General features: G+C 41.3%; 1 pseudogene; it reads left to right on the plus strand.

Moving 5' to 3' along the window:
- The first annotated feature begins 14444 nt into the window (after positions 1–14444).
- On the plus strand, positions 14445–17501 carry LOC123405346 (annotated as a pseudogene).
- The last annotated feature ends 520 nt before the right edge of the window (positions 17502–18021 follow it).

Raw genomic sequence — 18021 nt, forward strand, 5'->3', positions numbered from 1 at the left:
TCAAACACTCGACACTGACGAGGCGGCATATTTAAGACATTTGGATTGGATGCGTAAAGAGCACAGAGTTATCCACAAGGGTGCTTGGACTCGTTCCGATTGCTTGGACTTACTGCCAAGTGAGGCTGCTGATGCCGCATTCAACAATTCTATTAGGGAGACAGTTGGAGCGCATCTTGACTATGGCCCTTTCCATGACCGAGTGGTACGTCCCTCCTTTGAAATATGAACACCCGACTCATCCACACAAGCACGCTGATACACAATGTCAGGATCCATGTCATCCTCGTCCAACTCATTCACCCGGTCTTCATCATCCGACTCATCCACACAAGCACACTGATACACAATGTCAGGATACATGTCATCATGCCTTACTTGAGCCTCTACGTCACCAACAATGTTGTGGTGCCTCTCATACTCTTCGTCGGAGTCATGACCATCACGTTTGATCGGTGCACTACCTCCGAACTCATATTGGGGATACTCATTAGCTTCCACTTCAACTTTATGCTCAACAATAGGTGGCACACTACTAATCGGTCTCAAATCATCTACTAAGGGTTGGTTCAAGTCAACATGCAAAAGAGGAGCCCTGACCACCTTACTTGCAAACACTTCGAGTGACTTGACTACCGAGGATGCAACAACCTCCTTGCATGTAACCCAATGCAAATTGGACTTGATACGCATTGTCTTCATTCGACACTTCTGTGCCCACTCAACATCATATCTTCCTAATAATTCAACTTGGTCACTTGGATCAACCCACTTCAATCTTATCCGTGTTTCTTCCATAACCTCTTCATAAGTAGGACTCTCAAGAAATATCAACTCTTCCTCATAATTCTCAACAATATCAACATTCATGAATGCCTCTTTGTCAACATAATGAATATTCACAATCTTGTCCATCTAAAAAAGTAACAAAATTACCAATGCTAAGTACACCACATTCCTAACAAAACAACTAAGAAGCATCTATGTCCATCTAAATTAAGCATTACCCTAACCCTAATCCTAACCCTAACCATAAATATAAACAATAAGCGTGACCCAACCAATACAATGCAACATTATTGGAACAACTATAATCATTAGTATACACTAATAAAATCACATTTTGGAACAATGTTCAAAACTAGGGTTAGAAAACAAATGAACAAAAAACCACCCAAATACACAAATCCAACCAATCAAAATTTGGGAGATGAAGGAGATTACCTCAAGCAGCGGAAATGACACCGGATCCATGGACCAAATCAATCCTTTTGGAAGGATTTGGGAGGGTACAATGTTGGAAATATGCCCTAGAGGCAATAATAAAATTGTCATTATTATATTTCCAGTTCATGATAATTGTCTATCATTCATGCTATAATTGTATTAACCGTAAACCGTAATACATGTGTAAATATATAGATCACAATGTGTCCCTAGTGAGCCTCTAGTTGGCTAGCTCGTTGATCAATAGATGATCATGGTTTCCTGATCATGGACATTGGATGTCGTTGATAACGAGATCAAATCATTGGGGAATGATGTGATGTACACGACCCAATCCTAAGCGTAGCACTAGATCGTGTTGTTCGTCTGCTAAAGCTTTTCTAATGTCATGTATCATTTCCTTAGACCGTGAGATTGTGCAACTCCCGGATACCGTAGGAGTGCTTTGGTTGTACCAAACGTCACAAGATAATTGGGTGATTATAAAGTTTCACTACGAGTATCTCCAAAAGTGTCTGTTGAGTTGTGCGAATCGAGACCGGGATTTGTCAATCCGTGTGATGGAGAGGTATCTCTGGGCCCACTCGGTAATCCGTCATCATATTGAGCTTAGTGTGATTAAGGAGTTAGCTACGGGATGATGTGTTACGGAACGAGTAAAGAGACTTGCCGGTAACGAGATTGAACAAGGTATAGGGATACCGAAGATCGAACCTCGGGCAAGTACCATACTGGTAGACAAAGGGAATTGCATACATGATTGATGGAATACTTGACATCGTGGTTCATCCAATGAGATCATCGTGGAACATGTGGGAGCCAACATGGATATCCAGACCCCGCTGTTGGTTATTGGCAGGAGAGATGTCTCAGTCATGTCCGCATGTCTCCCAAACCCGTATGGTCTACACACTTAAGGTTCGATAAAGCTAGAGTTATAAAGGGAATGATATGTGGTTACCGAAGGTTATTCAGAGTCCCGGATGAGATCCCGGACGTCACGGGGAGCTCTGGAATGGTCTGGAGGTAAAGATTGATATATAGGAAGTCCTGTTTTGGTTGCCGAAAAAGTTTCGGGCTCATCGGTACTGTACCGGGAGTGCCGGGAGGGTGCCGGAGGACCCCCGGGAGGGGTGTGATGACCAAAGAGGTGCATGGGCTGTTAGAGGAGGTGGACCAGCCCTTATTGGGCTGGCCAAGGCTTCCCTAAAGGCCTATGCGCATAGGGATAAAAGAGATAAGGCAAGGAAGCTTAAAAGGAAAGGAGAAAGAGTCCTACCAAGGGAGTCCACCTCCCTTGAGGGAGGAGGAGTCCTCCCTAGCTTCGGCCGAATCTCCTTCTCCTTGGAGGAGGGGCCAAGGCAGCCTCCCTCTCCCTCCTCCTATATATAGTGGAGGGTTTCGGCCTTTTGGAGACACACAATTCATCTCTCCACGACATAACCCTACTCCTCCTCCTCGTCCTCCGCAGCGCTTGGCAAAGCCCTGCCGGAGAACCACATAGCTCCACGGCCACCACGTCGTCGTGCTGCCGGAGCTCTCCCTCAACTTCTCCTCTCTCCTTGCTGGATCAAGGAGGAGACGTCACTGGGTTGTACGTGTGTTGAACGCGGAGGTGCCGTGATTCGGCACATAGATCGGAATCCAGCGCAATCTGAATCGCTGCGAGTATGACTCCATCAACCGCGTTCATAGTAATGCTTCCACTTAGTGATCTTCAAAGGTATGAAGACGCTCTACCACTTTGCTCGTTGTTGGTTTATCTATAGATATATCCTTGTATGGCATAGGATTTTTTTTGAAATTACTACTATTCCCAACAGTGCCATCCGAGCCAAGGTTTGTGGGCGCTGATTTGTCAATTTGCATGCCGTTACTAGTCTTATCTTGATTCGGCAGCAAAGTGGGATGAAGCGGCCCGGACCGACTTTACACGTACTCTTACGTGAGACTGGTTCCACTGCCTGACATGCACTTGGTGCATAAGGTGGCTTGCGGGTGTCTGTCTCTCCCACTTTTGTCGGATTGGATTCGATGAAGAGGGTCCTTATGAAGGGTAAATAGCATTGGCATATCCAAGTTGTGGCTGTCACGTATGTAAGAAACGTTCTTGCTAGAAACCCTAACCAGCCACGTAAAACATGCAACAACAATTAGTGGACGTCTAACTTGCTTTTGCGGGGTATGCTATGTGATGTGATATGGCTAAAAGGATGTGATTTTACATATGTGATGTATGAGATTGATCATGTTCTTGTAATAGGATTCACAATTTCTTGTAATAGGATTCACAATTTGCATGTCGATGAGTATGACAACTGGCAGGAGCCATAGGAGTTGTCTCAATTTATTGTATGAGATGCAACGCCATGTTGATTACTTCAGTTTATCGCTAACAGTTAGCTATAGTAGTAGAAGTAATAGTTGGCGAGACGACTTCACGATGACACAATGATGGAGATCATGGTGTCATGCCGGTGACGATGATGATCATGGTGCCCCGACGATGGTGATCAAAGGAGCAAGATGATATTGGCCATATCATGTCACTATATGATTGCATGTGATGTTTATCATGTTTTACATCTTATTGCTTAGAACGACGGTAGCAAATATAAGATGATCCCTCATAAAATTTCGAGATATGTATTCACCTAAGTGTGCACCGTTGCGAAGGTTCGTTCTTTCGAAGCACCACGTGTTGATCGGGTGTGATAGGTTCTAACGTTCGCATACAACGGGTGTAAGCCAGTTTACACACGCATGACACTTAGGTTGACTCGACGAGCCTAGCATGTACAGACATGGCCTTGAATACGGGAGACTGAAAGGTCGAACATGAGTCGTATGGTTGATACGATCAGCATAGAGATGCTCACCATTGATGAATAGTCCGTCTCACGTGATGACCGGACACGGGCTAGTTGACGTGGATCATGTGTCACTTGGATGACTAGAGGGATGTCAATCTAAGTGGGAGTTCATTAGTAATTTGATTAGATGAACTTAGTTATCATGAACTTAGTCTAAAAGTGTCTTTATAAATATTGTAGATCCAATGACCAACGCAAATGTCTCATTCAACTTCAACACGTTCCTAGAGAAAACCAAGTTGAAAGACGATGGAAGCAACTATGTGGATTGGGCTCGTAACTTAAAGATCATCCTCAATGCTGCCAAGAAGGCATATGTACTTACTTCACTGCTAAGTGATCCTCCCGCTCCCACGGCAGACCAGGACGTTAGGAAAGTCTGGCAGTCGCGGAGTGATGACTACTCTCTCGTTCAGTGCGGCATGCTTTACAGTTTAGAACTGAGTCTCCAAAGGCGTTTTGAGCATCACGGAGCATATGAGATGTTCGTGGGGATGAAACTTGTTTTTCAACCTCATGCCCAGGTCAAGAGATATGAAGTCTCCGACAAGTTCTTTAGCTGTAAGATGGAGGAGAATAGTTTTGTCAGTGAGCACATACTCAGATTGTCTGGGTTGCACAACCGCTTAACTCAACTGGGAGTTGAACTTCCGTATGACGCGGTCATTGACAGAATCCTCCAGTCACTTCCACCTAGCTATAAAGTCTATGTGATGAAGTACAACACGCAAGGAATGGAGAAGACTATTCCCGAGTTGTATTCAATGGTGAAATCTGCGGAGGTAGATATCAAGAAAGAGCATCAAGTGTTGATGGTCAGTAAGACCACCAGTTTCAAGAAAGGCAATGGTAAGAAAAACTTCAAGAAAGACGGCAAAGAAGTTGTCGTGCCCGATAAGCCAGTTGCCGGGAAGAATAAAAAAGGACCCAAGCCTCAGACTGAGTGCTATTACTGCAAGGGAACCGATCACTGGAAGCAGAATTGCCCCAAGTACTTAGCGGACAAGAAGGCTGGTAACTCAAAGGTATATATGATATACTTGTTATTGATGTGTACCGGCGCTCGTAGTAGTTCCTGGGTGTTTGATACCGGTGTTGTTGCTCACATTTGCAACTCTAAGGAGGAACTATGGAACAAGCATAGGCTGGCTAAGGACGAGGTGACGATGCACGTCGGGAATGGTTCCAAGGTCGATGTGATCGCCGTCGGCATGCTACCTCTACATCAACCTTCAGGATTAGTTATAAACCTTAATAATTGTTATATAATACCAACTCTAAGCATGAACATTGTATCGGGATCTCGCTTGATGCAAGATGGCTCCTCATTTAAATTTGAGAATAATGGTTGTTCTATTTATATGAGTGGTATGTTTTATGGTCATGCCTCGCTGGTAAATGGTTTATTCCTGATGAATCTCGATCTTGATGATACACATATTCATAGTTTGAGTGTTAAAAGATGTAAGGTTGATAATGATAGTCCCACATACTTGTGGTACTACCGCCTTGGTCATATCGGCGTAAAGCGCATGAAGAAACTCCATACCGATGGACTTTTGGAGTCTCTTGATTTTGAATCATTTGACACATGTGAGCCGTGCCTCATGGGAAAGATGACCAAGACACCATTCTCCAGAATAATAGAGCGAGCAACCAACTTATTGGAAATAATACATAGCGATGTATGCGGTCCAATGAGTGTTGAAGCTCGTGGAGGCTATCGTTATGTTCTCACCCTCCCTAATGATTTGAGTAGATATGGGTATGTCTACTTAATGAAGCACAAGTCTAAAACCTTTGAAAAGTTCAAGGAATTTCAGAATGAGGTGGAGAATCAATGTGACAAGAAAATAAAGTTTCTACGATCTGATAGTGGAGGAGAATATTTGAGTCACAAGTTTGGCACACACCTAAGGAAATGTGGAATTGTTTCACAACTCACACCGCCTGGCACACCGCAGCGTAACCGTGTGTCTGAACATAGTAATCGGACTTTATTGGATATGGTGCAATCTATGACGTCTCTTACCGATTTACCTCTATCATTTTGGGGATATGCATTGGAAACTTCCGCAATCACTTTAAATAGGGCATCATCTAAATCTGTTGAGACGACACCGTATAAATTATGGTTTGGCAAGAAACCTAAGCTGTCGTTTCTTAAAGTTTGGGGCTGCGATGCTTATGTGAAGAAACTTCAACCAGAGAAGCTCGAACCCAAAGCGGAAAAATGTGTCTTCATAGGATACTCTAAGGAAACTATTGGGTACACCTTCTATCTTAGATCCGAAGGCAAGATCTTTGTTGCTAGGAGCGGATCCTTTCTAGAGAAAGAGTTTCTCTCAAAAGAAGTAAGTGGGAGTAAAATAGAACTTGATGAGGTAATTGTACCTCCTCTCGAACCGGAGAGTAGCACAATGCAAGAAAATGTTTCTGAGGCGTGTGCACTGGCTGGAGATGACGTTAATGATGATGATCATGAAACTACGAATCAAGTTGCTATTGAACCTCGAAGGTCGACAAGGGTACGTTCCGCACCAGAGTGGTACGACAACCCTGTCATGGAAATCATGTTGTTGGACAATAGTGAACCTTCGAACTATGAAGAAGCGATGGCGGTCCCGGATTCCAATAAATGGCTTGAGGCCGTGAAATCCGAGATAGGATCCATGTATGAGAACAAAGTATGGACTTTGCTGGACTTGCCCGATGATAAGCGATCCATAAAGAATAAATGGATCTTCAAGAAGAAGACTGACGCGAATGGTAATGTGACCATCTATAAGGCTCGACTTGTCGCTAAGGGTTATCAACAAGTTCAAGGGATTGACTACGATGAGACCTTCTCACCCGTAGCGATGCTAAAGTCGGTCCGAATCATGTTAGCAATTGCCGCATTCTATGATTATGAAATCTGGCAAATGGACGTCAAAACATCATTCCTGAGCAACTTTCTTAAAGAAGAATTGTATATGATACAACCAGAAGGTTTTGTCTATCCTAGCAATGCTAACAAGGTATGCAATCTCCAATGCTCCATCTATGGGCTGGTGCAAGCATCTCGGAGTTGGAACATTCGCTATGATGAGGTGATCAAAGCGTTTGGGTTTAGACAAACTTATGGAGAAGCCTGTATTTACAAGAAAGTGAGTGGGAGCTCTGTAGCATTTCTCATATTATATGTAGATGACATATTGTTGATGGGAAATCATATAGAACTATTGTAAAGCATAAATGCCTATTTGAACAAGAGTTTTTCAATGAAGGACCTTGGAGAAGCTGCTTACATATTAGGCATCAAGATCTATAGAGATAGATCGAGACGCCTCCTAGGTCTTTCACAAAGCACATACCTTGACAACATATTGAAGAAGTTCAATATGGATAAGGCTAAGAACGGGTTCTTGCCTCTATTACAAGGTGTGAGGTTGAGTGCAACTCAACGATAGACCACGGCAGAAGAAATAGAGAAGATGAGTACCATCCCTTATGCTTTAGCCATAGGTTCTATTATGTATGCCATGCTGTTTACCAGACCTGATGTGATCCTTGCCAGAAGTTTGGTAAGAAGGTACCAGAGTGATCCAGGAGTGGATCACTGGACAACGGTCAAGAACATCCTTAAGTACCCAAAAAGGACTAAAGATATGGTTCTCGTATATGGAGGTGTCGAAGAGCTCGTCGTAAAGGGTTACGTCGTTGCTAGTTTCGACACAGATCCAGATGACTCTAAGTTACAAACCGGATACGTGTTGTTTTGAATAATGGGGCAGTTAGCTAGTGCAGTTGCAAGCAAAGTGTCGTGGCGGCATCTACATGTGAAGCGGAGTATATCGCTGCTTCGGAAGCAGCACAGGAAGGAGTCTGGATGAAGGGGTTCATCACCGACCTAGGAGTGATTCCAAGTGCGTGAGGCTCGATGACTCTATTCTATGACAACATTGGAGCTATTGCCATTGCAATGGAGCCCAGGTTTCACAAGAAGACCTAGCACATGAAGCACCGCTTCAACTCCATTCGTGAATACATCCAAGATGGAGATATAGATATTTGTAAAGTACACATGGATCTGAATGTCGCAGACCCGTTGACTAAACCTCTTCTACGCGCAAAACATGATCAGCACCAGAACTCTATGGGTGTTCGATTAATCACAATGTAACTAGATTATTGACTCTAGTGCAAGTGGGAGACTGTTGTAAATATGCCCTAGTGGCAATAATAAAGTTGTTATTATTATATTTTCAGTTCATGATTAATGACGAGTTGATGGATATACTTCTCGCCCCTCGTTGGTTACCCCAAGTGGAAGGTGGACATGTAGTCAACAACAGATTTCCCTTAGACGGAGACTGTAAGGTTTATTGATCCAGGAGGACTCCTAGGCTCAACAAGTAGGTGTCTTCCACCCTGGCTCTAGCAGAAGACGTGGACCTGCACACACAACAAATAACTTTTCTCCCTACAAGTATAGAGAAGTTATCAATCTCTCTAGCCTTGTAGTTTCCAAAGTATCAAAACACAAGCGGGAAAGTAATAGTGATTGCAACGGAAAAGTAAATGAAAACGGTAAATGATGGAGGTGTAAACAATGATGATGATATGGACCGGAGTCACATGATGTTCACTAGTGATGTCTCTCTCCCAAAAGACGATAAACAACTATGCTTGGGTACACAAATCATAGTTGGTCAGTTGAGAGAATTACGATCGCACCGCAATGCTTATTATGCTACTTGATAGTTAGAGGTTCAATAGTAATGGGCAGTATGCCAAGACAAGTAGACCGTTTATTCATCCGCATCTACTTACTAATCATCAACCTTGAGATCTCTATCCAGAACATCTCTACGGTATTAAGTTGCGAGCCCCACCCAAAGTGTAAACTCAAAGCAACGAACAACTGCATTAACGAACTATGTGTATGGTAAACAATCCTTGCAACCGTGGTCACAAGCACCGTTGTTTTCTCACTAGTGGCAACAAGCACATCCCTTAGTCTCATGTTTCTATCACTCAAGCTAGACATCGAGGGGCATGAACCCACAATCATGCATAACGCTCCCTCTTGGAGTTACAATCTACTACTCGGCCAACACAATAAATAGCAACAGAGAACATGCATGAATCACTAAGGAACATAATATAAAAGGATAATCAAATATATAACTCATAAAAATCTGAACATAATCTCATAATCCATCGGATCCCAACAAACCGATCATAGCAATAGCAAGAGAATTACATAGATGCCTTGACATGTAGGGCAACTTACAAGGACTAGCCATTGAAGAACAAGATTGGAGAGAAGACATAACATAACTACTGGTCATGGACTAATGTTCCAAGGAAGACTACTCATGGCATGTCTGGGAAGCGTCCATGGCGGTGGAGAAGCTCCCGGAGGTCAATCCTCCCTCCGGCAGGTTGCCGGGAAGAGGTCTCCTGACGCTCCCGATCTCGAAAGCGCTGCTGCGGCGGAACGATGGAGAAATTCACGATTCCAGAAGTTCTAGAAGGGTTTCCTCTCGGGACTCTAAATATAGGCCAAAGGAGGGCATCGGAGGAGGTGGGACCCACCCAGGCGGCCTCTTGGCGTGGCCTAGGGCCTGGCCGCGCCAGCAGGTCGCCTGGGAGGCCCGTGGCCCATCTTCGGTGATCCGGAAGCTTCTGTTTTGCTGATTTTTTATATATTTTTTCTGGAATTTTTCGGGCTTCGGAAAATTAGGAAAAGCCCCTACAAAATAGACATCAGCAGACAGAAATTGGCACTGCGTGCACTGAGTTAGTAGGTTAGTCCAAATATGTATAAAATGATATAAAAGTGTAGCAAAACATATAACAATGTCACCTAAAAGATCATGGAATAAGTAGAAATTATAGATACGTTTGGGACGTAACAACATCCCCAAGCTTAATTTCTGCTCGTCCTCGAGTATATAAATGATAACACAATAATTTCTATCGTGACATGCTAACACACATATAAGAACTTCAAAGTAAAGCAAGTAAGATATGCAATTCAAATCAAGACAATAACAAGCAAGAGTCTATATCTAGTATTGAGTTTAGCAAAGTAAGAACATAAAGGTGCAAGAGCTCTCGCTGTCCCTGACTTGAATGTCTCCAAATGGTGTTTGCGTGCAAGAAGTGGGAGATGGGTTGAGATCATAAAATATTTTTTAATTGGGAACTCAATCTACTAAAATTTCACACTAGGTCTCCTTCAGAATCTTATTTTGACTCATCCCCAGACCACTACTCAGGCACAATTCAAAATGATCCTCTCCCTTTTGACTTTCAGCACTCATGCAATTGATGAGCGTAATCAAGATATGTTGGCACTTAGGATGGCAAATAGAATAATGATGGGTAAGGAAGACAAAAATGTGTGAAAGGCTCACATCAATGAGGACAGCCATAGGCGAGCAAAAGTCAAATGATAGATATGATGTGAGGAGTAGGGATTGCCATGTAACAGATGCACATATGAGCTAAGGTAATCTCGCCAATGGAACTAGTGGGGGTGCATCCAACTTGTTTGCTCATTAAGACCTAGATCTCATTTGAGGAGGCTCATCATTGGAATATGCAAACCAAGTTCTATAGTGTAAGGGTCCCGACATAGTTATGCATGAATGATAATCTCTATGTAGTACCAATATAGCAATGGAGTACGAGTGTGGATCTTTCAAAAGGAATAGTAGTTTTGCCCCCTTCTATCTTTTTTTTCTTTTTTTATCTTTTTTTTAATTTTTTGTGGCCTCTTTGGCTCTTCCTTTTTTATCTCTCATTTGTCCTCTTTGGGATCTTTTGTTTTGTCCACTTTGGGATATTTTCCTCACATAAGGACAACACTTTATGTTCTACATGAATAAAAGAAAAATCATCACACTTTATAACAAGTACTCAACATAAAGACGAGTGGAAACTATCATGATGTATGCAAATGTATGCCTCTGCGAGTGTAGCAGGATATGCAATGATACTAGCGCGTCATGCAACAGTAATAAGGGCAAGGCCCAACTAGCATGCAGCTCCTCGATCAAGCAAAAGCATGTATGACATGAAGATCAAGTCATGAGATGGTGGATGTTGCATGGCAATGTATCTCCGAAAGGCTATGGAAATGCCTTAGTAGATCGGTATGGTGGCTGTTTTGAGGAAAGATATAATGAGGCTCATGTATGACAGAGCGTATCATGTCATGGGTTTGGATGCACCGGCGGAGTTTGTACCAACTCTCAATGTGAGAAAGGGCAATGCACGGTACCGAAGAGGCTAGCAAAATATGGATGGTGGAAGTGCCAACAATCGAATACTCACATTAGTCCGAAGAACTCATACACTTATTATCGGTAACTCTCTATCTAGTTAGGAAATTTGCAAAGGGACAAGTACCCCAAGGAGGAGTGTTTGGGGGTTTGGTTATCCTTGCGCATCCTCGACCCATGGTAATGTGGGGGTACTCTATATATCCCAACCCCTCCGGAGGTTAGCAATCAATTTAGTAGCTAGAGTTCTCAACTAATTTTTAGTTTTTGAAAAACACAAGGATTTTCCAAAATATGACACCTATCACTAATAGGCTCAATCTCTTGGCACCAATAGTCCAAACATTACTCAAATCAATACCTCAAAACTATTGCAAGTTACTACTATACTTAACTAGCAACTTGAGTTACCTAGTCATGCAAGACACACAACTCAGTGCAACGAGCCAACTCTCTAAACAAGATAAGCATGATAACTCAAGAGAGTTCCAAAAGCAACCTAAGTAAAAGCTCTTAAAAAAGATAAGCATGAAAACTAGGAGCTAATCATGACAGTAGCTACAAAAAGATGAAGAACACGCAAAAAGGATAAGCACGAAAACCTATGTTGTGTTCTAGAGTGGAATGGAGCTTGTCTCTCTCCCAAACAAGGTAGGCTAGGTTCCGACTTGTTATGAACAGCTAGAAAAACTAAAACAAACTAAAAATTAAAGAACGAGACGCTCCAAGCATAGCACATATCATATGAAGTGATAAAAATATAGCATGGAGATCGACGAACTGATGATTGTTGATAGAGAAGGGGATGCACGGGGGCATCCCCAAGCTTAGACGCTTGAGTCTCCTTTTAATATTTCTTGGGGTGCATGGGGCCATCCCCAAGCTTGAGCGCTTGACACTCCTGTATCTTCTTTCATCATCTCCCATCGCATACTTGAAAACTCCCTTCATACGAAACTCATCATAAGCTGATAGAGTGGTTAGTTCCCTTGATAAAATAATTCATTACCTGCTGGAAAATAATGATTTTCATTAAAAGCTACTGCTTCTTATAAATGCCAAAAGTTTTTTGCAAACAAAAAGTAAGCTTAAGATTTGCAAAACAATGACAACGCAAAACATGGCAGAATCTGTGAAAAACAGAACATCATGTAGTAAATAATTTCTTCGGAGCACTTCTGCAACTCAAATCAAAACACTCAAAACAGATGCCAGAAAGGCAATTATATAGGGCATGATGTCAAAAAATTCAGATAAAAAGATGATCTGGTGATTTTTTGCGAAGTTTTCCGTCAAGCAGACATAATCTGTTTCTAGACAGCATGTTACAATTTTCGAACTTTCTTGCAATCGGAGGCTATAACTTGGCACAAAGCTTAGAAATAAAGATACAATGATGTTGCTACAGTAGTAACAAGCATCAAGACCACTAAAACAGAAAGTAAAAACGAATTGGGTTGCCTCCCAACAAGCGCTTTATTTTATGCATTTCAGCTAGGCATAATGCAAGAAGGAGGATCAAGATTCTCTGAGGTCATCGGAATTATAAAAACCTTCAAAAGGATCCTCAACAAGTTCATCCTTATTTTTTCTAGGGAACGTGTACGTATATTTCGCTTTCCCAAGTAAGCGTATGTGTTCTTTAATTAAATCAATGAAGCCTCTCATGGCTCGGAGGAAGTCCCTTCCAAGCACTATATTCCCTTTGTTGGGCTCCATGATGAAGAAATCAATTGTTGCATTCCTTTTAGAGAATGTAACTTGGACATCCTTTACCTTTCCCTGGATTTTCAAATTATCACCATTAGCATGTTCATGATAAGATGAAATTTTTTCCAAGTCTAACCAGAGAGAATCATAAACAACTTTTGGCAGTGTAGAAACCATGGATCCAATATCACAATAAGCAAGGAAATCTTGATTAGAGTGTTGATAATGCGGATATAGAAAAGTGTCTAGAAATTATCAAATATGAGAAAATAAATAGTCATCAAGTTTTGTCCTAAAAATATAGGAGATACATGGCTCGCATATACATATGTTGTCACAGACCGTGAATTACATTGTCGAAATCGTCTTAGCGTCGTTGATATTACTAAAATATTGGATGTGGAGTAAGTTTGGACATTATTCGAGCGCTATTAACGAAATGCCACACAACACATATATGACAACATATAAATAGAAGATGTCAAAGTGTTATCGAAATGGTGGCGTATAATTTTTATTGAAAGAATAACTTTTCATTCATTTGTCTTGTGCCACGTTAAGGAAGTAAGCCTTGGTGAGCCATTTCAACTAATCAAGCTTGATACATCTACTATCACTAAAAAAGGAAAAGGAGGAAGATCCAACTACAAATTTGGACCTTTAATCACTTAATTAATGGACCGATTACTCTGTTAATGAAATCCTCATCACTAACAAAAAATATATCGCCATGATCGACCGCGAACTGCTCCCGCAAGCCCCCTCTGGCCCCGCTTGCCCTGCGCACGGCCGTCGCCGCTCCGCTCACCCTGCTCGCTGATGCTCCCGCCCCGCTCGCCCCATTTGCCTAAACGCACGCATCTGGCCAATCGCCAGCCACCATATATACTATGCTTCCAGCTACCTTCCTCTCTGATGTGTTGTGTTGTGCGCGCGAGCTAGGTGGAGCGGGAGAGTGTTCGAGTTCACGTACGAGCATGTGGTGGACGACCTGGCCAAGGGGCAGGAGTTCGCGACACAGCTGCAGGGCCTCCTCCGGGACTCCCGCAAGGTCGGCCTCATCATGGACCAGACCCTCCACACCTTCTCCCGCGCAATCCGCGCCGCCAAGGCCAGGGCCGCCGCCAGCGCCAGCAGCGGGATCGACGTCACCGATGGCGTAACAAGCAGCAGAAGAGGAAGGCCACCGCTGGTGGAGGGCCGCAAAAGGCCTGCCGGACAAGGTGAGGCTTCTCGACCTCATGATTCTTTATCTATTATTAGTTAATACTTCCTCCGTTCAGAATTATTTGTTGCTAAAATGAAAAAAGTGAATGTATCCATAAACTGATAATATGTTTATACTGCTATACTCAACATGGATATGGTGGCGTCTAGGCTTTTTGCTAGATACAACAAGGCAATTAGAGTGTTTGATATTCATGGGCCTGGTAGAGATTTTGAGCAATACTCTTTCCTTAAAGGGGGTGAAGGGAAAATTGGTAAGTGAAAGTTCCACTAGTTTACTTAGTAGTTACTATTCTTCAAGACAACATATGTTTTTAGTTGGGGTTTGAAATAGAGAAATGTGCTAATGTTGATTTAATCTGCATGCAACTTTGGTTGTCTGTTTAAGGATTCACCAAGAAAGAAAGAAATACTTTCCATCACATGAATCAAATATTAATGTTCATGACTTGTTGTGTACTTCTGTTAGTGTATAAAAATATAATTCCTAGAAAATGTGGCGCATAGGTAGGCATATTTTGTTTTGATTTTCCTATAAAATGCATTGTACAAACTGCACTGACCCTCCTTATGTTTTTGGAAAATATATATAGAAAGGCCATTGAAAATTGAAGTTAATATAAAGGGTTGTTGACCAATGTTCGGTCTCAAATGTCAAGTGTATCATATATAGTCTTGCTTCATAGCAAAATTGTTGGATCAATTTGTGAGTGACCACAATTTTTGGAGTCCACAAAATAATACTCCCTCCATCCCAAAATAAGTGTCGTGAATTTAGTACTAATTTAGCACAATTTAGTACTAAGGCAGCGACATTTATTTTGGGACGGAGGGAGTAGCACTTATCAAGACATTTATATTAATTCAACTGTTACTTTGGAGGTCTAAATTTTTCAAGATGAATGACTATAGTATCCAATTTGTTTTGTTCTTCAGTTTCATTAACTTGTAGATTGTATTATCCTTCCTAGTTGCAACATTCTTTTTGAAGGTTAATACTGCTCAAGGTATAAATTATTTTACCATTTTATTTTCGTGTTCGTTACGTATTGTTCATTGTTGCAAGGTATGTGATGTTTGTTGCTTCTTATCTTGTTGGTGCCAGCAATTGCATATATGTACATATTGGGGTCAGGATTAATGGCATGATCTCTTATTCGGAATTTTCTTGAAGGTGGAAAATTTCCATGTAAGTTCACAATCATTTTAAGTAAAATTTTTAGTTTTTACCTATTCAAAGTTCACATTAACTTTGTCTAATATAATTAATTACAATTGTTATTTTTAACAATTCCATAGCAAGTAAATATATTTCTTTCTGATGAACATATACCATCCATTTTGAGACCAATCTTGCACCCTTGCCAATTCCAGTCTCACTATCATTTTCCTATTGTGTTACCGCAAGACACTGGATTACAGTTGTGGAGATAATACCTACATTTTCTTTATACCGAGGATTATATAAGCTTAGCCAGTATGCTATTAGGGCTTCACAAACAGAAAATCCTCGCATGCGATGGAGTGATCTAAATGACCGTACAAATGGAATGAGGGATGTGATGATCATTATTATTGTTGAGTGGTTAGTTTTGCTTCCCGTTGCATATTATTTTGACTATGCTGCTTCAGCTAGAAACAACTCTGGTCTCCTTTCCATCATCAAACGTCTCCTAAGGAAGAACCCCACTTGGAGAAGGATAACTGTTAACAAAGTTGCCGATAATGATGTCCATGTAGAAATGGGGAAGCTAGACATTATTAAAGAAGTAAGTTATTATATTACAGTTCATCACTCCTACATACAATTCAAATTTTCACCTGATATCTGTGACTACGTTGTTGTCTATGATGATCTTAAGAAATTATATCATGGAAAGGATGGTAACCCTGACAAGTATGTTGTTCGAGCTCTATCACTTACTTTACCGTATGGAGAGTGTTTGGGCATTCTTGGTCCTAATGGAGCTGGCAAGATCTCTTTTATTAGCATGGTTGGTCACCCTTAATTGACTTGCTATATCCTAACTGCGTTACAATGTACATGTGGAAGACATCAAGTCCTTTTTGTCCAAACTTTCATTTTCTTGAACATACTAATTATAATTTTATAATCTTGTCCATGCTGATTCTTTCATCTGCAATCTTATTTATTACTCATCTGTACTGCGGTTCAGTTTAACCATCTTTCTTCATGACTAAATTACTAACTCCTTTTCAAAGGTCTGACTTGCGTACTATCATTGGTTAGTTGGGGTGTCTTTATCCTATTGTGGCATTCATCCTTCTTGCTGATGCCTCACAAATGATTGGGTTTTCAAAGCCAACATGAGGGAATGCTTTTGTACTGGATTTTAGCATAAATACTGACATGGAAAACATATACAACAACATGGGGGTTTGCCCGCAGAATGAGTAGGATATGCACTTCTTTGTTTCAAAATGATTTCTCAGTAATTTTGGTCAAGTTCATGATAAATTCCTTCTGATTCTCATGTTAAGTTGTCTCTATTTTTGGGATGTGGTATGCTATGAGAGATGCTAACTGGCAGAGAACATCTCCAGTTTTATGGTCGACTGAAGAGTACGAGTGGCTCCGCTTTGGACCTTGTAAGTTATAACAATTCACTAATTACATAGTGCATTAACATAATCTCTAAGGTGAATCCAATATATGTTCTAGATGAAAAAGCTTTGTATGCTATTGCTTTTGAGACTTAAATTTCTCTACTTACCTTAGATTTACCATGTAACAGTACCTTTTTGTTCTATGGAGTTACAAAGAAACCTGAAAAAGACTTACTGAAATGAAAATGATTTCTGATTTGACTTATGATGGCAATGATTTCTAGGCCATCGAAGAATCCTTAGGAAGTGTAAATTTACTTCTTGGTGGTGCTGCTGACAAGCAAGTCAGGAAGTACAATGGTGGCATGAAGAGGCGTCTTAGCGTCGCCATCTCGCTGATTGGAGATGCAAAAGTATAGATTTCAACGTCATCATTATTTTCTTCAGTCACTAGGTGATCCATGCTCATACTTTTATAAATGTGTCTCAGGTAGTGTACATGGACGAGCCTAGTACTAGACTAGATCCATCTTCAAGTAAGAGTCTCTGGACTGCTGTGAAGCAAGCAAAGCAAGATAGGGGAATCATTCTTACTAATGTGCAACTAAGAAACATTTGATAAATATAGTTTGTATCATTACATTGAGTACTTAACATTTGATTGACATTCCTAATTCTGAAGGAGTAAAACTAAGAAATTTTGGTCTAAAAGCTGAAACTACCTTTTTTTGCTCCACCTTCTTTGGAGTATGGTTTCACATTTATACATTGGATTATTGGGGCTATGTTGACAATGGCCTTATTTTCGTTGACATCCAGTGTGACAGAAAGAATTTGTTTGTATTTCATCATTCCAATCTTTTGTACAACATGTGGATTACAAATAATCTTGATAATAAGTATCAACTATCAACCACATATCTTATTTGCACTTCAATGTTATTGGACTTTGCCCTCGGTAATACACATTACCGACAGCTTGAACTATTACTGATTTATTTTATTGCGGAACGACCATTCTTTGACTTGCGAGACGGTTATCGCCTTCACGACTAGAGGCAAGAGCAGCATATTTTGGTACCAAGTACAAGAGCCGATGCTTTTTGCACAATGGGAAGGCCACCATGATAATGACACGG

The sequence above is a fragment of the Hordeum vulgare genome, chromosome 6H (genome assembly GCF_904849725.1).
Source record: "Hordeum vulgare subsp. vulgare chromosome 6H, MorexV3_pseudomolecules_assembly, whole genome shotgun sequence".
NCBI classification, from domain to species: domain Eukaryota; kingdom Viridiplantae; phylum Streptophyta; class Magnoliopsida; order Poales; family Poaceae; genus Hordeum; species Hordeum vulgare.